This window comes from Chlamydotis macqueenii, chromosome 16, assembly GCF_036417535.1.
Source record: "Chlamydotis macqueenii isolate bChlMac1 chromosome 16, bChlMac1.mat, whole genome shotgun sequence".
NCBI lineage: Eukaryota > Metazoa > Chordata > Aves > Otidiformes > Otididae > Chlamydotis > Chlamydotis macqueenii.
In genome coordinates this window covers 5,649,869-5,669,684 of record NC_141571.1, presented here as the reverse complement: position 1 = coordinate 5,669,684, position 19,816 = coordinate 5,649,869, and the positions used below count along the sequence as shown (strand labels likewise).

At 46.9% G+C, this 19,816-nt stretch overlaps 2 protein-coding genes across 4 annotated transcripts in view; one reads left to right on the top strand and one right to left on the bottom strand.

The window, feature by feature from the left end:
• Positions 1-19,816, bottom strand: part of MANBAL (mannosidase beta like) — a 191,142-nt gene that overhangs the window by 143,875 nt on the left and 27,451 nt on the right. The gene's annotated exons all lie outside the window — the stretch shown is intronic.
• The window catches only part of ZHX3 (zinc fingers and homeoboxes 3), a 49,498-nt gene that overhangs the window by 2,806 nt on the left and 26,876 nt on the right, over positions 1-19,816 (top strand). For 2 of the 3 annotated variants that reach the window (XM_086760877.1, XM_086760878.1), the window contains exon 2: positions 14,861-14,967. The gene's annotated coding sequence lies outside the window, so the exon portion shown is untranslated. Of the gene's footprint in view, positions 1-14,649; positions 14,768-14,860; positions 14,968-19,816 lie in introns of those variants that run through there. The other variant, XM_086760879.1, reaches the window with a different exon arrangement.

The following is a 19,816-nucleotide window of genomic DNA, read 5'->3' as shown; positions in this document are numbered from 1 at the left end:
TGTTGCTGCCCGCTTTCCTGCAGTGGGTCCCTTGCTCCTCATCTCCTGATTATTCTTATTTTTTTTTTCCTTTCTCTCTTGGTTTGCTCACGGTTAGTGTAAATTCTTGTCACCCTTGTTGTTGCAGGGAGCTGGCATGGCCCTGAAGTAGGGGGGTTTGCTTGGGAGAGCAGGAGCCAGAGCCAGGTCCAGGTTCCCCCCACCTTGATGGTCCTAAGGATAATTAAGATAATTTGCCTGCGCAGACTCTGAGTCACCCCCGAGGTGCCTCACTCTTTGCATTAAATAAAGAGGAGCCCAGGAGGATGATGTTTGTAACTTAGGCACCTCTTGTAGGTGGAATGAGTCTAGTCCTGCTAATTTGGAGAAGATCATGCTTGCTGGTGCTTGATATCACGTCACTGTGGTGAAGGTCTGCAGCATCTCTCCCTCTTGCAGCTGTGATGGCTTTTCTGCTTTGTTGAGTAGGAGAGGGGTGATGTTTCTAATTAAAAAGAAAAAAAAAAAGTCTTGTATTTCTCCCATTCTTTGTTTGTTTGTTTGTATTTTTCCTCTTATTTTCTTCCCCCCCCCCCCGGACAAATGTTCTAAATAACAATGCTTAAAATGCAAATGGAGTGAGTTTGCGTGAAGTGAAGTCACTCAAGAAGCCCTGGTCGGATGAGGACTGCGGTGGAGTAAGAGGAGCTGGTGATGACACACGGCACAAGAGCAGAGCTGAAGCGGTTGGGTTGTCACCAGATGCAGTCACAGCCATCGCAGCCGTGGCTCGGATCTGCATGCAGGACGTTCTCATGCGTTTCAAAGACTTTGTGGTTTCTCTTTCCTCCCCTCTTTCAGAGGGACACTGTGTGAGGGTGCCCTCTCCTTCTTCTACATGCATATAGGGTGACGTTTAATGGAACTCCCTTTTTCTCTGTGTGTTCTCCACTCCTTTTTCCTACTTTATTTTAAAAACTTTTTTAGAAATAGAAAAATTGGAGAAGAAGCCTTCTAAACTGTGTGTTCAATTGCAGTGATGGCTTTTGTAATGTTCCTCCTACTGAAGGCGAGCACTGCCCTCTCCGCTCCAGCCAGGCCCCCCGTGTGTTTTAGCACTTGCTTGGGGAAAAAAATGAAATAACATAGCATGGTGTTAAGGTTGCAAAAGTTTCCATTCTAGCTCCACCCAAACGCTCCTGCCCAGTAACGCTCAGAAAATTCAGTCTGGGTGATGCGGCTTCCCTGCCTGCTCTGCTGCTGGGCTGCTCAAGGGGAAGGAGAAGAGCTTTCTGGATTGTTTTCTTTTAATCCAAGGATGCTTGAGAGGACCGCGTCAGCAGCAGGGTGGGGAATGAGCCCTGGAATTTGGCTGGCAGAGTGTCCTTCCTAAAGAGCCTGGGTGGGACAGGATTAAACAGCAAGCACTTAAAAATTCACTGAGGCAAGAGGCAGATGAATTAGTTGAAAGGGGCTTCCAGCAAGGCGGATTTCTGCTGTTTGTGTCGGTATCTTTTAACTCTTCTTCTCCTGAATAAGTGTTTTGAGGCTGTTTTCAGACTGACGTTTTTTGCCCTACTGGTATAAAGGGGATGAGTTTGCTCCCATGAGAAGGATAAGGGAGCTGGTGACTCCCGGAGCCCGGCTTGGCCTGTGGGATGCTTGCGCGTGCTCTGCTGTCATGCTTTGACAAATAAAGAGGTTTTTTAAGAAACTTATAAAAACTTCTCTTACGGAAGTAGGTCAAGCAAATATTTATTTCCCTAAGGTGTGATGGCAGTATTGCACAAATACTTGAATGGGTAGTCATTTTATTTTTCTCTCCTTTGTTTCTCTTTAGGCGTATTCAGTGTTTTTTTCCAGTGGTGTAGAGAGACACGCGTTAATAATTGTATGTAACCAGTCCTGTGCGTCTCTTTGCATCTAGAGGTCCGTGCATCTCCTATGGACTCATGCTCTACAATTGCAGAGTTGTAAATCAGAAGCTGTGACACTTTCTCCTTTTATATCCAGGTGCTTATCAGAAAGCTGGGGGGATCTTTTTTTGTTCTCTGGTGGAGTTTAGGTTAGCGGTGGGGTCAGCTGCAGAAATAAATTTTAAAACAACACTTCCAGAATAGAGCAAATCTTAACAAAATGGTCATACTGGTGATTCGCTTTCCTGTGCTGCAGCCCCAGCCATGGTGTTGCCACTGTCCCTCTGGAAAGTAAGTCCAATGGTTGTCCCACAGAATGCGGTTACTTCTGAAAGCTTGTGCTCTGCCATCTGATGGAGCTCGTTCTTCTGTCTTCCCCAAATAATCAGGAATCAGACGGTACCTGTGTGTCTTCAGAGAGGGATTGAACTTCTTGTCTGCTCTCAAAATGTTAGAACAATGAGTTTAAGAGGACAAAAATTAGGCTTGATGTCTTGCATACTTGATCCTGTAGCTCTTCATCTCTGGATCTCCTCAGTGTAGGAGTGGCGAGGGTCTTTGCTGTAGTGCACTGGAGTGCTTCGAGTATGCTTTGCGTGAGAGGACATTTGAGACTCTGTTGTCTTGGATGCTTTTTGATGCGTAGCGTATTAAATGAACTGAGGTCTTGGGCCTCTGCATTAAGGATCCAGCTGTATCGCTGGCTCCTCGTGCCTGTGCAGAGCAGGCTTCAATGGCTGGAGACCTTCCTGGTGGCTCCAGGCCCGGCCCTGGGTCACTGGTAGCACAAGGACCATTTCAGCCGCTAGCCAGTGCGCTGGGCTTTCTCTTGCAGCCTGTGTTGTGACTTTTGGCTTTGGTCAACCTGGTAGAGGTGGTTACCCGTAAACCAGCACCTTGAGCAGGGTGCTCAGTGGCTTTGGAGAGCTTGATGGGTTGGATGTGGCACCAACAAGGCTTCTTGACATGGAGTTTTTCACAGCAAGATGGGTGCGTTTACTCGCTGCATTAAGGTTTATTGGCTCTTACATACGTTCCTAATTGTAGGGTTGTCGGTAGAGACAAGTCATCCTGAAATGCGTCCAGGAGGTTATGCGAGCCTGTTGTGTTGTGCTTTGATTTGTTAAGCAGGATGGATGTAAATGCAGACTCCTCTTCTGAAATGCATCCTGCTTTCTTTCTTTCTTTGCTAGGAATCACTTTCATGTTGAAAAAGTATTTAAGACAAGGGCCGTGTCTCTCTTTTTTTTTTAGGAGCAGAGCTAATTTAAAAACAAAAATCCAAGCACAAAACCCCTCAGCTGCATGAGCAGAGGGGAAGTGGCCTTGTGGTCTGGACTTGGAGCAGGCGGATGAAGGTCAATATTTCATTAAAACCATAACCCACCTGTTAGGCTCTGCTCCTCCGGTCGTGTGTGTACTGCGAAGCGCAGCGGATGTTTTAAATAGCAGCCTGCGCTCCCCGCTCCCGGCGTCTGGCATTTTCATGTCGCTTTACAGGCAGGAACGACGGAGACCGAGGGTGATGCAGCCGCTGCTGCAGGTTTGTGGGTCCTTTGCTTTTTGGTTTTTTTTTGTCATGGTGCTGTCCTGCTCGCCCAGCCCGGGTTGGTGGTGCTGGGCTGTGTTTGCTCTGCCGTGTGCCAGCAGCGTTTCTGGAGGTTGGAGACGTGGCCCTGGCGATCACGATAGTGCTTATAAAAGCCCAAGAAATTAAGGTGTTTTGCAGGAGGCACCTTTTGGAGCCAGGGCACTGGGTGTTCGTTGTGCAAAACGCCTCTCCCATTGTCGTGTCCAGGGTTGGGGTGAGAAGGAGCCCAGGCTGTGCCTGCCTGAGCCGAAACTCCGGCCTGCGCCCCGGGAAGCGGAAGGCAGCCGGCTGTCCTGCCCACCCGGGGTCCCCTGGGCTGCGCTGGGGCTCGGGGGGTGCCCTCAACGCGAGGGGTGCCTCTGATGGGGCTGAAATAAACCTCGCCGCGAGCCGCCCGGGAACCAGGCCTGGCCTTGCTGGTCAAGCCGCTGTTCCGTCATGGCTGTTCTTCAGGTGGGGTTTTCCAATCTTATTTCCTGCTCTGGGGACACCTGTGTGTTTTTGGGGGTGCTGTTGATGCCCTTCAGCATTGCAGGTCGGTGGGCTGCAGGACATTTTGCTTTTCTTGTCCCCTCAGAGCAGCTGGCGGGGAAGGCCGCTGCTTTAGGAGGAGGAGGAGAGACTGGCTTGTTTGAAGCAGCTTTAAAGCTTTCATTTCATGCTCCTACTTTGATGTCTGGCATCTGGGATAGGTTGGTTTTGGTTTGGTTTTTTTTTTCCCTATTGTAGTTTTGATCCGGACAGTTGTTTCTGAGAGGGTGGTGGTGAGGAGGAGCCCTTGCTTTCAGGGGTAACCCTCCAATAAACAGCGCTGCCAGGCAAGCACGAAGCCCCTTGTGTGCTGAAAGCCCTGCTGTTGACTGTGCTGGTGTGAAATGCAGTGGAAAATAGCATTTGAGAGTCATGTAGCAAAACTGGGGATCTCTCTGCCAGGTACCTTCAGAAGAAGGTCTCCATCAGGGACCTGCTGGTAGACCTGATAGCTGGGGGACCCAGTCTTGCTGGCAGGTGCCGTGGACACGTGTTGCTCTGTCCCTCTCACCCTTCTGGGGTGAGGACAAAGCCATGCACGTCCATCAGCACTGCTGACGGGCAGGGGCCATCATGGGACACGTCTGCCATCGCCACCTCTGCTCCCTGCTCGGGCAAACCTCTGTGCCTGCCTCGGCACGGGTGTTTCAGCATTGCTGAGGTCCTGGACTTGGAAATGGGCGCTTATTTCCTACACATGGGGAGGTTTTCCTCCTTAATTGCAAATGTTGGCCGAGTGGAAAAGGGTACGGTTGGTGTGAGGCAGCGGAGGATGGGATAAACACCAGAGATATTGAAGAACGTGGAAGGCTTGCTTTGCCTTCCTGAAGTGTCTGCTCCAGAGATGTCGTTGCTGTTCTGCCCTGTAATGCTCAGAAACGCTGCCTTGGGCATCTCTTCTTGCTGGGGTCAGGTCATTGTAGGCATGAGATTCAGAAGAAATTTAAAAAAAAAAATACTGAATTTAAAATGTCATTAATTTCTTTTCTTTGTTTTTTTTTTTTGTATTTTTCTTCTAATTTAATCAATTCCCTACTGTGCCATAAATTCCAAATGTGAATGGGAAATAATCCCACCAGTACAATAATTAGCATGTAACCAGCAGATGAAGAAAACCCAAACTGCTGAGCTGATTGGTGAATGCTGACTGTTTTCCGAATTAATTTCAATAATCACATCTTCCATTAAAAAGAAGACAGGGCGGGGAGGAAGTCTTAAATTTTCCTCGAGCTCAATGTAGCACAAACGGTATGTGCAGTGTAGCTGTTCTCCATGTGATTCCGAAAAAGAGATGAGAGAGGTTCTTGAAACGGAATTCCAGACACAAAATATGGCTAATTTTGCAAACGAGAAGCTCAACTTCAGTTGTTTTTTAGGGGGAGAAATAGAAATTTTAAGTCAAATATCCATGATTTTATGTAGGTGTGTGACAGTACATAGTCGATTTAGACTGTTTAGAAGAAAGAATTCTTTTGCAGTGGTGCCGTGCTGCGGGATGCAACAATAAGTCCACTGGAGGCCATTAATAGTAAAATCTGTTTCCGTGTTTACCGTGCATCCATCCAGCTCCCCAGTATTTTGTTGTTGTGCTTTGAAGCGACGGATGGAAATCAGCATTGAGGAAGGGTGATTTCAGAGCGTCCAGGAGCTAGGCACCCTCTCACCACAGGGATCTGCGGCTGTGTTCTGCCCTGCCTTCCTCAGCTGCTGTTTTTTTGGCCAGTTCTGCCCCAAAGATGGGTGGCAGGAGAAGTCCTCTCTCTGCTTTGATACCTCTGTGGTGTCACGTCCAGGCAGCCCCAGGAAAGGTCACCTCTGCAGAGCTGTGCCTGGCAGCTGGTGTAATTACTCACCTGAATTCACATACAATAAGCAGAGACGATTTTATCTCCTAATGATGTTTTTCCCTTCCTGTCACAGCCCCGGTTGTCTCCTGGCAGTGGCCACCTTGCCCTCAGGACTTACTTTCCAACAGTAAAGCACAGGTAATGCTGCTGCCAGGTGTTGAACCAAAGCATCACTTTAGAGATGCTTTTTCATTCCAGTTTAAACTTAATTTTAGCAACATTTGCTAAGCTGTGATATAGCTCGGTGCTCGTAGCCCTAAAATTTAGAAATGCAGAGGATGGTCTGCTGAAACCCTGACCCTACCAGCGTTGCACATGGCGCTGCAAAGGCGAGAAATCCCGGTGCGTTTGATGGAGCGATGTTTTTTCTTAAGGTGTTTACAGGATTAGGGCAATTGGAGGTGCCTGTGATGTGAAGTGCTCGCTCTGGCATCAAGCCGATGAGTCGGTGCGGATGGGGGAAAATCATTCCCTGGTTTTGGTGCAAGGAATGAGAGCTGCCCAGAGTCACCCGTGGTGCGATGGCCAGGAGGGAGACCAGGTCCCAGAGAGCATCCCCGGTGTGTCCTCTCCTTCCCAAGGGCTCAGGATACAGTGATGTTGTCAGATATTATTTAAAAATTTTTAAAAAACACAAAAAAAAACCCCAAAAAAGTCAGGCTGGTCCAAGTGCTGTGAAACAGTATTTATTATTTTATAAATTCAAGCCCGGCGCTCTGTGGGAAGGTATGGAAGCGGATCACTACGGTATTTTCTTTGCATATTTTCCTAATGTTAGAGACAGTCCAAAGGAGTATCGCATTGTTTCATTTCCCCTCCACTCTTTGTGTTTTTCTAAAAATAAAAGCTAATGTCAACAATCCTACAATAACGAATGAGTGAATGTGCACGTCCTGCCCTCGATTATTATTATTTTTTTTTTTTTTGAAAAGCAAGGTTTAGCTGGTAATCACATTATGAGCTATGGATAAAAATGTATCTTTTAAACCACCTCACTGATGGATTTTTCTTTTTGCCTTTTTAAAATGCCATTAATCAAGTTAGAGGCCGAAAATACTCTGGCAAAGCAGAGTCCAAGAAAAGTCATTTGAGGTGAGTAAACAAGTTGGCTTTTTTTTTGTGAAAGCCAAAAAACCTGCCCTCTGCTGCTACATGTGTTAAGGGTACCTTAAATAAAGAGTGTCCTTCAGTGCTGACAGGCATCCCAAGCACCTTTTATAATAAACCTCTAATTATAGCGCAGTGACTCCATAGGTTCTCCGGATCAGCTTGGGAATATTGCACCAAAACCCAAGCAGAATATTTATATTTTCTGCGACTGTTGGGTCACAGAAAATCTAAATAGGGGTGAACCAGATTTAGAGCTGGACCTGGTGAGCGTGGTACATAGTGATGTATTTATGGAGTGTTACAGAGTTGTGCTTGCTGCTGTGTGATACGGTTTTGGAGTTAAATTCTGCATTTTGGGAAATACTTCCCAAATGCATCGGGGTGGATTCCCGAATCCAGACCCCAACTGAGCTGGTTGGAAAAGGGTTTGGCTAGTGGCCAGTTCCATCGCTATCTCCTGACGTCTGGCACTCAGATTAAAGCCCAGCGCTTGGAACCAGGGACTTCAGTGAGAATCTCAGCTGCAGAAAGAAAAAACGATCTCCGGAGCTTCATGGTTATGGAGAAAAGCTGGCAAATGGGAATTCTTAGGCAGGGAAGGGTAGGGACAGGCCCTCCTCTTACCGCTGTGCATTAGCCTGGTTATTTCCCAGTAGCCCAGACCAGGAGCTGGTGCTGTGGCGTTCTGGGCTTGACTTAGTTTTAGAAGTTGGCATGGCTGCTAATGGCAACTTGATTCTTTTCTCCTCTGTTTATTTATTTCCCCCCGCCTTCATTTTAACACAGTCTCCTGGGAGATTCCAGCTGAAATCTATTCATTGCTGAGATGTTTCTTTTCCCTTGTGCCGAGGATGCCAGGTCTGGTTTGGCCGTTTCTGGCACGGAAGGGAAGAGCAGCAGGACAGAGGAGCTGTGCTTGTCCCTGCCAGGGTACCCTATGGGTGAGCTGAGCCCCCAGGTCCGTGCTTCCAGCCGCGCGGATCCCCGTGGCTCTGCTCCCACGCGCGTAGTTGAGCACTGGCTGCAGAGCCGTGCGACACCGGGGACGACTGCTGTCCCTGCCACTTGCAAAGCATTTCTTCTGATGGTGCTTCCAGGGCTGAGGTTCACAGCGTGGTTCCTCCCAAAAAATATTCCAAAGTCACCAGTGAGACTCTGCAAAAATCCTGAAGTTGGATCAAATCAAGGGATAATCCATCAAAGGTTCCTTCTGCTTCGTCTTCAGTCCTTGAAAATCTGGATCACGTTTGCACTCCTGCTTGAGAGTTTTTCTCCAGAATTGTGTCTAGACACTTACCTTTTTTTTTTCCTTTTTTTTTCCCCCAATGAAATCTGAGCTTTTCATGACCCCAAGAGCTGAAGCTGTTCCTAGCTGATGCTCCCAGCAAGAGCATCTTTTCTTTCTCCAAATATTTTTGAAGCTCGTGATAAAATTGCAAGGCACTGGCAGTGCCTCTTTGGGTGCTATTTGTGTGCCAAACCCTGCTGAATAAGTCTTTTATCACAAATTTGTAACAGTAGCTGCTGGAAGGGGAGCTTCACGACAGAAGTGCTTTCAGAAGAATGCTTTTATAAAGGAACACTGTCCTGCAAAAAAAGTAGTGCCTTGCAGGGGGAAAAGAACCCAAGCCCAACACTTTTCTTGTGTTCGTGCTGTAAAATTTGCCTGTTAATTTGGGCAAATAATGTTTTGCTTCCATTTCTAGACAATTTTGTTTGTCCTCTTTGTACAAGCAAGCACTATTGTGCTCCAGGCATTTGGGGGTGGGGGGCGGGGGGGGAGGGAAGAGGTTTAGATTCTGACGAAGAAATGCCGAAATCCTTGTTTCGTGTAACTCTCCCCAGGCTGAGCCCCAGCCAGGTCTCTGCAGGAGCTGGGATCAGGACCTGACTGGAAGTTTGCTCGTTCGCGGTGGGAAGAGCAAACCAGGAAGACCAAAGATGGGTCCGTTCATCTCTGCCACCTCGAGCAGAAGGAGATTTTAGGGAGAAGACAAGGCAATAGGGTTCCTGAGCAGTGAGTCTGAAAGCGTTGTGACTCCTGCATTACAGCCGACACCTAAGGATGCTGTTGCTGAGCATCCCGCCCTGGGGAGGGGGAGTGTGGCGCTTTGCTCCATTTTCAGTTTTGATTTGGATCGTCACACGCTGTTCTTAAGTAGCCATTTACTCTCTTTCCCATCTCTTTGGCATAGAAGTAAGAGAATGAAACATTAAAAGAGGGATGTCATTATAATACTGTAAAAATTGAGAGAGGAATTTGGCAGTGGTTGCAGCCTGTGAATGTAATACATAATATTTTATTCATCTTTTAAACTGATTAGATTTCAAGCTGACAGTTTAAATGACAAATCACCTTAAAAAGGTATTGTGGCCAGTGTAAAAACTGTCAGTGTGGTTTTTCTTTGCTGTGGAATTTGCAAGGTCTGTGCACCAAAACAAAATAGGATCCTTTGGCTTTAGCCAAGCTGCGTGCGCAAGCTGAGCGATGAGATCCCTTGTATTAGTAATTTCTGTTGTTATAGGATCGTCACTGCTGCCTCCCAGGCTTTTTATACCTGAGCTAATGGCAGTGCTGCCTGGCTCAGCACGCTCAGGAGGATTTCTTGGTGAAAGGGAATTTTTTTTTTTTTAAGAAAAAAACAACTTATTTTTGCTTTTGTTATCCCCTTGCTCCCCCAAACTGTTTGTGAATGGGACCAGTTGTTGCAGCTGGAAGAGGCTGGAGATAAGGGCAGAGGAAGTGTGCAGATAAGTTATTCAATATGTTGACTGTTTAGATACGTTATTCAGCATGGAGAGCAGATCCCAGGGGACTGACAGAGTTCCCCATCCCAGAATATCCCAGCTCACAGTGGGAGCTGGAGCTAAGGATGCCAGACCCTCCAGGCAGCGCAGGAACGGAGTCGCAGCTTCCCACGTCCTGCGAGATGCTGGAGGCCTGAGAATTTTGGATGAAAGGGAAAAGAATACTCTTCTGTTTCAGCTGAACTGGGTGATCACATAGATGGTCACACCTTGTATAAAATGTGTAACGAAATAACAGATAATAAAATTTAGATATTTGTGTCCCCTGTGGTCCTCAGAGCATCCTTGCAGGCAGTGGAACAAAAACAAGAGGAGTGGGTTTCTGCTCTGTTGTTTCCTTTTCCTGGAGCGAGAAGCTGAGTAGAGTTTGCTGAGCTGTAATGCTCAATGCCGGATATGCCCCTTGTTTTAAATCCGACCTGAATAGGATTTAAAATTTTTAAAACTCTGCAATAGGAATTTTTAGCTTAATGGGAATAATTCCCTTATTCCTTCCCTTTGCGATGGAAAAAATGGCTAAGGTAGCCATGAGTTGGACCATTTATCTATCTGCTTGTAAATTCTTGGAGACTGGGCATAAAACTCATCTCTCCTTAGCTGAAAATAAATGTCCTGGAGTAGATGGGTGCTTAGTGCAGAAGACTGGGTGAAGATGTCCTCTTCCGGCTCTGGTCAGTGGAGGAGGTCTGGGTTATAACGAGATTGACTGGAGGTCTAGAGACCACCAGTCTGAACAAACCTGAGTTGTTTGGCTCTAGATAAGAGAGGAGGAAGGGACGAGATGTATCTTCAGGTGCCTAAAATTGCCTAAAAGGAAGGTTGTGTTTGCTTTCTGCATTCGCTGTGGGTAGGACGTCACAGTCCTAAAATTGCAGAGAAAAAGTTCAGATTAAGTGCTGGGCGATACTTTCCCTAAAAGTAACAACTGGATTTGATGGTCTGAAGAGCTTGTGGAGCACCAGTTGTTAGAAGATGAAAATGGCTTGGAAATATCTTTCTAATATTTCATGATGGTAATTTTTGCGCAATGAAGGTGCAGTTTATTCTTCCGCAAGTGGGAGTTGTCTCGATGCTTTCCTGTGCTCCCACAGCACTGGCATGGAGTCGTGAGGCTCGAAGGGTTGTTTTCTGTCTAAAATAAGCCAGAGACGACAAATTACGTTCTGGGGCTTAAATTTTCATGCACTTAAAAAGATGGAAGTGACTAAAGATAATGTAAGTTTGCATGCCTGTCTACAAAAGCAGATGTTGGCTAGAAATATTTTATGCTCTTTGATTCTAAAATTGAATGTTATGGATGTTAAATTGCATGACTTGCCTGTCTCGATGATACAGCCTTTCCAGGACATTGGTTCACTTGAGCTGGAAGAGAAAGAGAGGAGGCGGGAGTGACGTTGCCTTTAGTATAGCTATTTCTCTTTAAAGAAATATCAGTAAAGACAAGTTCCCAGCTCTCTGTAAATACTGGAGGAATAGAAACAGCCACTTTTGAGATCCTAAACGGTAACTTGTCAGTCCTTTAATTGTACCTTGGGAACGGGAACCTTTTCAAGCCAGTCCCACATGCAGAAGGACCTGCAGGACCGGATGGTCTCTGCTGGTGTCTTATCAAAGATGCCAATCTGACATCAAATTAACTTTTTTTTTTTTCTGTAGGGAACAGCTGTTTTATAGACAAGGACAGGGAGCAGATCTGTGCTGTTGATTTGCAAACAAGGTGCAAAATCTCAGGCCAGGTTCTTCCTCAGCCATAACTCTACATCACTGCCCATCACCTTTTTTTGTTAGATCCACACAAATCAACTCAGATCTCAAGGTATAAATGAGCTTTTTGCTCCTTACTCAATATAACAGCCGTCTTTAATCAACTTCAGGACCATCCGTGAGAGCTGCTAAGTCATAACTGTTGTAAGCTGGACCATGACGATCATTGAAGGGAACCAAAAGACTTTGTTTTGTCGTGGGTTCTGGGAGACGGAATGGCACGGTGAGGAAATCTTGCCATGTTCTTGACTTTTGGGGCAGAAGGTCCCATGGACCACAGGAAGGTGCTCATCTCTGCCAAAGCTGGGGTCTTGCAAAGTGCCTGCACGACTGAGCTATTTCCCAGTCCTGGGAACAGCAAGAAAAGGTGAAGCATCTGCCAAAGCATCCCCTTTGGGGACCATCAGGCAGGGGAATTGTTTTTATCTTTTTCCGTATCATTTTGCTCTTCCTCAGCCCAACGTCCAGCGGTGCAGAGTGCTGGGAGTCGGGCTTGGGGCTGCCTCATCTGCTTGTGGAGTATCAGGTTGAACCAGGGTTTGCTCTGCAAGAAGCCTTTGTTCTGGGACAGCCTTGTTCCCTTTCCAGCCATGGAAAAAAAAAACAAAACAAAAACCTAAAAGAAAGCAAGAAGAGAGCTAACAGCTGTTAAAAAAAAAAAAAAAATCTGATATGGGGTTGCGAGGTGAAAGGAAAACAGAATAATCTCTCTTTTTGAGGCTCTGCAGAGGTTTTGACTTTTAAATGTGTGGACCCTCCGTGTGCTCAGCCCCCACAGTGGATCCCTGTGCAGGGATGCTGTCAGGAGGCTGGCGTTTCTTCCTCTCTTTTCTCCAGCCCGCTCTCCCAGCTGGCTCAGGCGTTACGATTTTAAGTCCCCAGGTACATGAGGATGAATTATTCTCTATGTTGAGTCTGGTATTTAGGGAATATATTCTCCATTCTTGAATGTTTATAGGTCAAGCCTTAGGAAACCATAAGACTCAGGATGGCAGCGGGATGATCAGTGGCTCTGGCAGACAGTGGGAATCCCTGAGACAGAAGGACCTGAGGGTATCATGGCTATCAGATGGTGGGATCTTAGTATCTGAAAGAAGCTATGAAAAAAACATTCCATGGTCATCCTTGTTGCTGTTCCCGTTTCAGTGGTAAGCAGCTGAACTGGACATGCTGCTTGGAGGAAACCCCAACCCATGTCCCTTTGCCCCCCACTCTCTCCTATACTGTTTCACTTGAAGCAGCAGCTTCAGGCAGTTCAAGGAGGAGCTGCCAGGGTAACACTGGCTCCTGGTGGCAAATTTGCAGAAATTTTGCTCAGTATTTGAGAACAAGCTTTTGGGAAACTCAGATTTTTCTCTGCCTCCAGCTTAAGTTTCTATTTAAACCACCTTTAATTTCAGGAAGCGTGAAGCCGCTCAGACTGCTGCGATCAAGGTCACTCTTCTTAATATAGGTACTTCAAGGATCACGAGATTTTGTTTGTCGAAGTCTTAGGCATATGTTGAATCCCTAAAGGAGCGTGTGAATGATATTAAACCTCCTGTAGCAGAGCAAGCTCGTATAAGAGGAGCAGTAATGTTATTGAAGGAGGAATGGCAGATAAGCAGCTGGGGCTGTGCTGTTATCACTTCGTTTGGGAGCTGGTAGTGTTGTGCAAGTCGTTACGGGACATTTACACAAATTGCTGGAATAAAAACCCACTCCATCAGCAGTCTAATATTTGTTTCTTATTATATGTTAAACTTTTTCTGGCATAGAAAAGGTTGTCACCTGTTATGTCAAGGTCCTGGCATTCAACACTGGGATCTTTCCAAGAGTGTTGAAACCTAATTGGTTCAGAATAAGCCTTCCCTTCATTTTAGGGGAGAAAAAAAAAGAAAAGCAAGGAAAAAAAGAAAAAGCTGTGGCATCTAGCAGGCATTTAAAGCATTTTTTACTTGTTCTCGGAACTCTTGTGATTTGCCAGACTTGGGGCTGAGTTTTCCCCCAGTTCTGTGCTCCCTTTGAATTTCTTGTGAATTAAATTGGGAAAATAACGTACAGCAAATAAGCAGTACCACGGGTCTGGGGGGAGCTTCGTGCGTGGCTTTGCAGCAGGGAGCGTCGGGACACCTAAGTGCTTAGCAAGGGAAAACCTTTATACGTCCTTCAACACTTGTCCAATTCCTTTGCCTTTTTAAAAAAAAAAAAAAATCTCTTTTTTTAATTCCTGCTGGGGTTCAGTCTGTGCAGTTACAGCCAGAGTGGAAGCTCTTTGCAGGATTTTGGAAGGGGGCGAGGAGCACCTTCCCAAGTTGTAATGCATCTGTGCTAGTTATTTGGTGAAATCTCTCCATGCTGCTTATTTACTTACTTATTTTAATCACAGAAACCCGCTGGTTGTGTGCAAAGTCTATGGTCAGCAGGATCCAACCTGAGAAGCAGAGCAGGGAGGCTTTGCCAGGGGACTTTATCCTGAGCACAGGCCCTGGCCGAAGCACAGAGACACTTGGGACGTGTTGCTGGGGGAGGAGAACCTGTCACTGACCGCACTCCGGCAGGACCAGCTAACGAGCCCAAATTTTCCTTTACTCAGGAGTCACAACATAATTTTCCTATTTTTCATCCTTGTTACGGGCTCTGGCTCACCTTTTTCCAGGGTGACTCTTTGTTTTTCAGTACGCTGTTTTCTCCCCCTGTCTGAACTTAATCCCAGAAATCCACTTGGCTGGTTATCCCTGTAGATGGTTAAGTTTAGAAATTATGAAATACATCAGGCTGGCTCTGCTGCTTCTCCGGGGATGAGAGAGCAGGGACTGGACGGCAGCAGAGGAAAATGGAGAGGAGAGAGGAAACCCACAGCTACAAGCAAAGCTGGAGGTTATATATAGCTGCAGGCTGCGGTGGTGTCGGTTGGGGTGCTGGGATTGCTTCTCTAAATACATTCTCAGCTGGTTGAGGTTTCCAGTCCTCTTAACGAACCGAGCCCATGAGCTGGGAAGCAGTGCCCTGGTTCCCAGCACGCCGCAGCTGGGAGGTTTTTCCTTTTACTGGGTTGAGAGGAGTGCCGTTGAGTGCTTGGTGATTAATACAGTGAACTTGGTTAACTTCTGATAAATGATGTCTTTGCTAATTGGGTGGAAAAAAAAAATCAAAGATGTGTGGTTTGAGATGCTTCAGTGAGGGTGTACTGTGTGAGCATGGCGGGGTGGATAGCATGAGCTGGGAGGCACCTTAAACTGGTCAGTGTTTTATTTTTAGCCTTTACTGGCCAAGAGTCACCTTCTCCTTCGGAGGTGCAGCAGTAATTTTTGGTGTAATGTCTTCTCTTCCAGCCCTGAATCCCGGTGCAGCTGAAGCGACTGTAGGCACTTCAAAGATGCGTGTGAACGCGGAGGAGAAGCTGGAGAGCGACGGGCTGAGGACGTGGTTCCTTGGGCAGGTAGGGCACCACTGTCACCTTGGGCTCCATATGCAATATGAATTGTGCACGTTTGTCTTACGTAGCCTGGGCAGAGAAATGTGGTGCATTCAGTGTACTGTGGGATTCAGTTCAGGTGTCCCGTGGATTTGTACTCTTCTCCTGGCTGGTGCTCCTGTCTTTGTGCTAGGCCACTGATTTATTTTTTTCCCCACCCCTAAGAATCCATATAACTTTAATATTCATCTGTCCCATGGTGTGGATGAGGGGTCAGGAAAGCAATGCGTTTTCTCTTTGGCTTCTGTGAATGGAAGAAGTGTGCTTGGAAATAACACTCCAGTTTTCCGTTACACCGTTCCAGATTTTTGAAGAAGAAATTGAGTCTCATACCAGAGCAAAGCCATTTTATTTGTAAGAAACGAAGCTCTATGGTTGAGAATTAGTGAGCAGTCTGGCGGGGAATTCATTCACCCAGTTTGTGGCTGTGTGATAAATGACAGAGTCCCCGTGGAAATGGGGATTTTCAAACCCTAGAGTGATTTCTACCCAGCTTGTGCCATGCCTGGAGACTGCTTGTTTCTAGACTTTATTGAACAATCAGCATTGGGAGTACAACAGCGGGACCGATGCTGTTTGCTGTAGCTTGCCTGACACACTTCCAGTTCTGCAGGCTAAATCCAGTCTGTTAAACTGGTAGGAAGAAACTAACGGACCCCGCTCTAGCACGTGATGTGCTGGGATCCACGTGCACCCCTCAGCCTCCTGAGAGCTGTCCTCCTTGAAGCTGCCTCAATTAATTGCATACTAGATGGATCCTTAAATACCTCATGGCAATAATCTTGCAAACGCAGCGAACGCTGTTGCTCTCTGGGTTGTCTCATGGTTGTAGATGGAGAATCCGGCGGCAGGAAGAGGGTGAAGCTTTTGTAGCTTCACTCTGCCTTGGTAAACAGTCAGGGTCTCTTGGGAGAGAGAGTAGGGAGGAGGGAATTAAGTTTTATATCCCTTGGGATTTGCCACTGAAAGACATTAATAATGCGTTTGGATGCTTTGTGTGGAGGGTCACTGGGTAAGCAGGAAGGATTCCTTTGTGTTACATCTTCAGAAAATAATGTCGTTTATTACTCTAGGGCTTGCACCCAGAGACAGATCGTGGCATTGTAGCAACGTGTGTCATCCTCCCTGCATGCTCCCAGTCCTGCGCTGGCACGTGGAGGCTTTAAAATGTCTTCTTAGGGAGCTTTAACAACCAAACTCAGGATCTCTGCTTTAGGACTTGGCTCTTTTCTCTCCACTCCTGCTTTCCCTCCACCCTGCTCTGGTGTCCTCTCCCTCCCAATTCATTTGTTTTTAAAATGATTGTGCTATTGTGTGCATCAATATGCACATAGCCTTGCTTGTTTTTCTCTTGGACTGAAAGTGCAAAGCAAATCTGCTTGTGGTTTTGGTGAGCTAATTCTTCCCCACCCTAGATTTTTAAATAGACTCTTTCTCTACCAAGCTTGCAGGATGTATTGAAGTAATGGGGAAAATGTTGTGTGTTAACCTTGCTTTTTTGTAAAACTTTGTTTACAACGCTGTGTTCCTAGCAGTGCATTTGGGAAGTGCAGATCTGGATGCTGAAGCAAGTAGAAGACTTTGAAATAGGAAAATGGGAATTGAATGGATTCAGGGAGGAAACGTTTTGAGTTTTCAACTTTCAGTACTTGGATTGTGGAGCAAAACCTAGCGAGCTGTGCTTAGCTGTCCCTTCAGTTATTTAACTTCTCCTGCAAATCCCTGTTCTCACGCTCGGCTGTTCCCTGGGCTGCCTGTTGCCTTCAAACAGGCTCCTCCGAAGCAGTGGTTGACTGGGACCTTGCAGATGAAGGTAAGAGCAGCAAGGAATGCTCTTGGCCTGTAAATAGTCTGTTGGATTAAAGGGCTACGTATGTCACTGGTGCGTTGGAAATGTTATTTTTACCTCTTGATTTCATCCTTCCTACGAATCAATCTCAGACCTGTTTGTTTAGGTTAACAACCTTTTCTACATCCTTGCGGGGATTCGCAGAGCACGGTCCTGCTCCGTGCACAGCACTTTCACCAGGATGTTTTGGCTGCTGACAGGCAGAGCTTAGCTCTGCGGTGGGAGCACTAGAAGAGCCCCGAGGGACACCAGAGTCCATGATGTCTGGCTGGTTCGCTTGACTCCCAACACTTTGTGCAGGAGCTCTCCTACAGCCTGCCCATCCTGCTGCTGCACATCTTCTCCACAAAATCTCTGCTGTGGTGATTTATTTCTACTGTAAAACTATGAGCTGCTTCTGACGGGCTGTGGAGTGGGAGCTCTACATGGAGGTGGCCATTACATGTGCAAATGCAGGTTTCTCCAGCCTGAGCTTTGCAGGGCAGGTGTTGGCTTGGCTGAGGCCTCTGGGTACATAGATAAGGAGGAGTAGGATTTCAAAGCAAGCAAATTTTGGACATAGTTGATGTCACATCTCTTCAGCCCTGTGTTTAGGGCCCATGGATGTAGAGGCCCATGGCTGCTAGTTTGGTCTTGTTGCAAATAACCTACTGGATGTGCTTCTGCTGAGCTGGTTCTTGAGGGGTTCATCCTGGTCAGATGGCGTGGTTGTACTGGAGACGGGACCCATGGTGTGAAAAGCATATGGTACTTTCACAGAACTGGGTGCACTGCATTAAATCTCTGGTCCCAGCCCTGAACGTGCTCCTCAGCGGGATTTATGGGCAGATGTTGAGGAGTGGCAGCAAGGTCTCCTGGTGAGTAGCCTTAAAGCGAAAAAGGGCTGAGGCAGGGTTATCATGCTTGTACAACTGTGATCAGCTGTCCTGCGAAACTGCCTCTGCCAGTAGAGAAGAGGTGGGGAAAAGATATATTTAATTTCCCCACCTTGAGAGCAAAATTTTTCCTGAGAGCAAAATTTTTCCTGAGAGCAAGCGTTCACCTGCAGATCTGCAGCAGAGCGCCAAGTAAAGAATGCTGCACTCGAAGGCTTTGCAAAGCAGAATTGTCCTTTACCCATTTGATTTGGTAGTGCTTGGGGGTTTTTTTTTTTCTGTAACAGAGTCTTAGTGGAGGCAAAGTTCTCTCTCGGTTTTTGTTTTGTTTTTGTTTAATTTTTTTCTTCTCTCTTTCTGTTGAGCTGATGGAATTTGGTGCTTCCTAGGGAGGTGACGGTTGAGGTTAGCACCAAATAATGCTCATCATTCCCCAGACAGATGGCTCTAGCCCTGAGTGTGGAGCTGGGAAGCTGTTCTGGGGTCTGACTGCAGTGGTCTACCTGTTTTCATTTCCGTATCTCCTCAGTCAGTAGGTGTAACTGTAAAGTTTTCCCAACTGGCAGCTTGGACACTGTTTTCCTGATGCCCTTGCATCCCTTTCCCTCATCGCTCCCTTCCTGCTCTTATTTCTTACTGACCTGTGTGCTCAGGACCTGAACACAGTATCAGTTTGACAAATTAAATTGCTTGTACTCAGAAAAATGAGCCAACTGGATGCTTAAACACTGCATGAACTTCTTGGCTAGCCCCACACTAACTGTTTTGACTTTCCCAACCCTCCCTGTGCAGACCTCAGTGTTGCTTGAGAGGCAAATTCCACCCTGCGTGGCCCTTTCCAAATCCATTGCCCGACACTTGCACTATTTGTCATCAGCTGAGAATTATCTGAGCACTGTAGATGTCCACAGATGTGGTTTGATTGTCTGTTGTATTAAAAATTGCATCTGTTCATTGGAAGGATTGGGGTTTTGATGTTCCTGTTTGCCTGTGCATGGGCTTCTCCCCGTGCTGGAAGTCAGGGGTTTGGGGCACGGAGCAGCGCTGCAGCCTGGGCTCTGCTGTTCCTCTTGGCTCTGTAAGTCAGGTGAGCTGCCCCCCGGGAAGGCATTGGGGTACGAGGGGAGGTGGTACTGCTGGGGCTCCAACAGCGGCTGTTGGAGACTCGCGGGAGCAGCCAGCCTGGATGCTACTGAGATGCCTTCAACCAGTGCTGCCTGGTGAGCATACCCTGAGGGCACAGAAGGCTCCAGCAAAGGCCATTTCTAGTTTCTGTGAGTGGACTGAGGTATGTGGAGAAATGCTGTAGGCAAATTTTCCTTAGGAAGGAAAAGAACTGTGCCCATGGCCCATGAAAGCACGGATAAAGCCCATTTGGTTGTTTTTGGAGCAACACAAACTGATGGCACACCAGGTTCAAGGAGAGGCCTTGTGCAAAGGGAAGGGCTTTTTGATGTTTGGCTCGGTGCTCAGGCTGCAATATTCCATTTCATCCAGAGGTATTTATGAATGAAGATGCAAATCCAAGGTGAAGCTTGGGAACGGGTGAGCTCTCACTGGAGGCCACCCTTCAAAACAACGCGATTAACTGCGGATTAAACACCCGCTTATCTCCCAGCTTGATCTGGAGCCTGACAAGCACTTTGGTGGTTCAGCTGTCTGCAGTGCTTGAGGAGTTGTCTGTTCCAGCCCACTGAACATGCTGCAAGTTTTATTTTATTTTATTTCCAAAACAACCCTGTGAGCGTGTTGGCCTGGAAGGGAAACTCGTAATAATTCTCTGCGTCAATATAATTCTGTCTAATCTCTTGGCAGTGCTTTTGTATGCAAACTGGGAGGGTTTCTGACTAAAGGTGGCCCATTAAAAGAACGATCTCTGATAACTGACTAGACTGGGGGACTCACAAGTCCTGGGTTCAATTGCTTTGCTATAAGCTTCCTGCGACCTTGAGCAAGTGATTTAAATTTGCTCTGTGCCTCATTTCCCTTTCTGTAACACGCTGGTGACAGCATTTCCCTTCCAGCCGGAGCTGTGGCAGTGGGAAAGCAGTCCGTGCCCTTTTCCATAGCTGGTGTGTGAAAAGCCTGG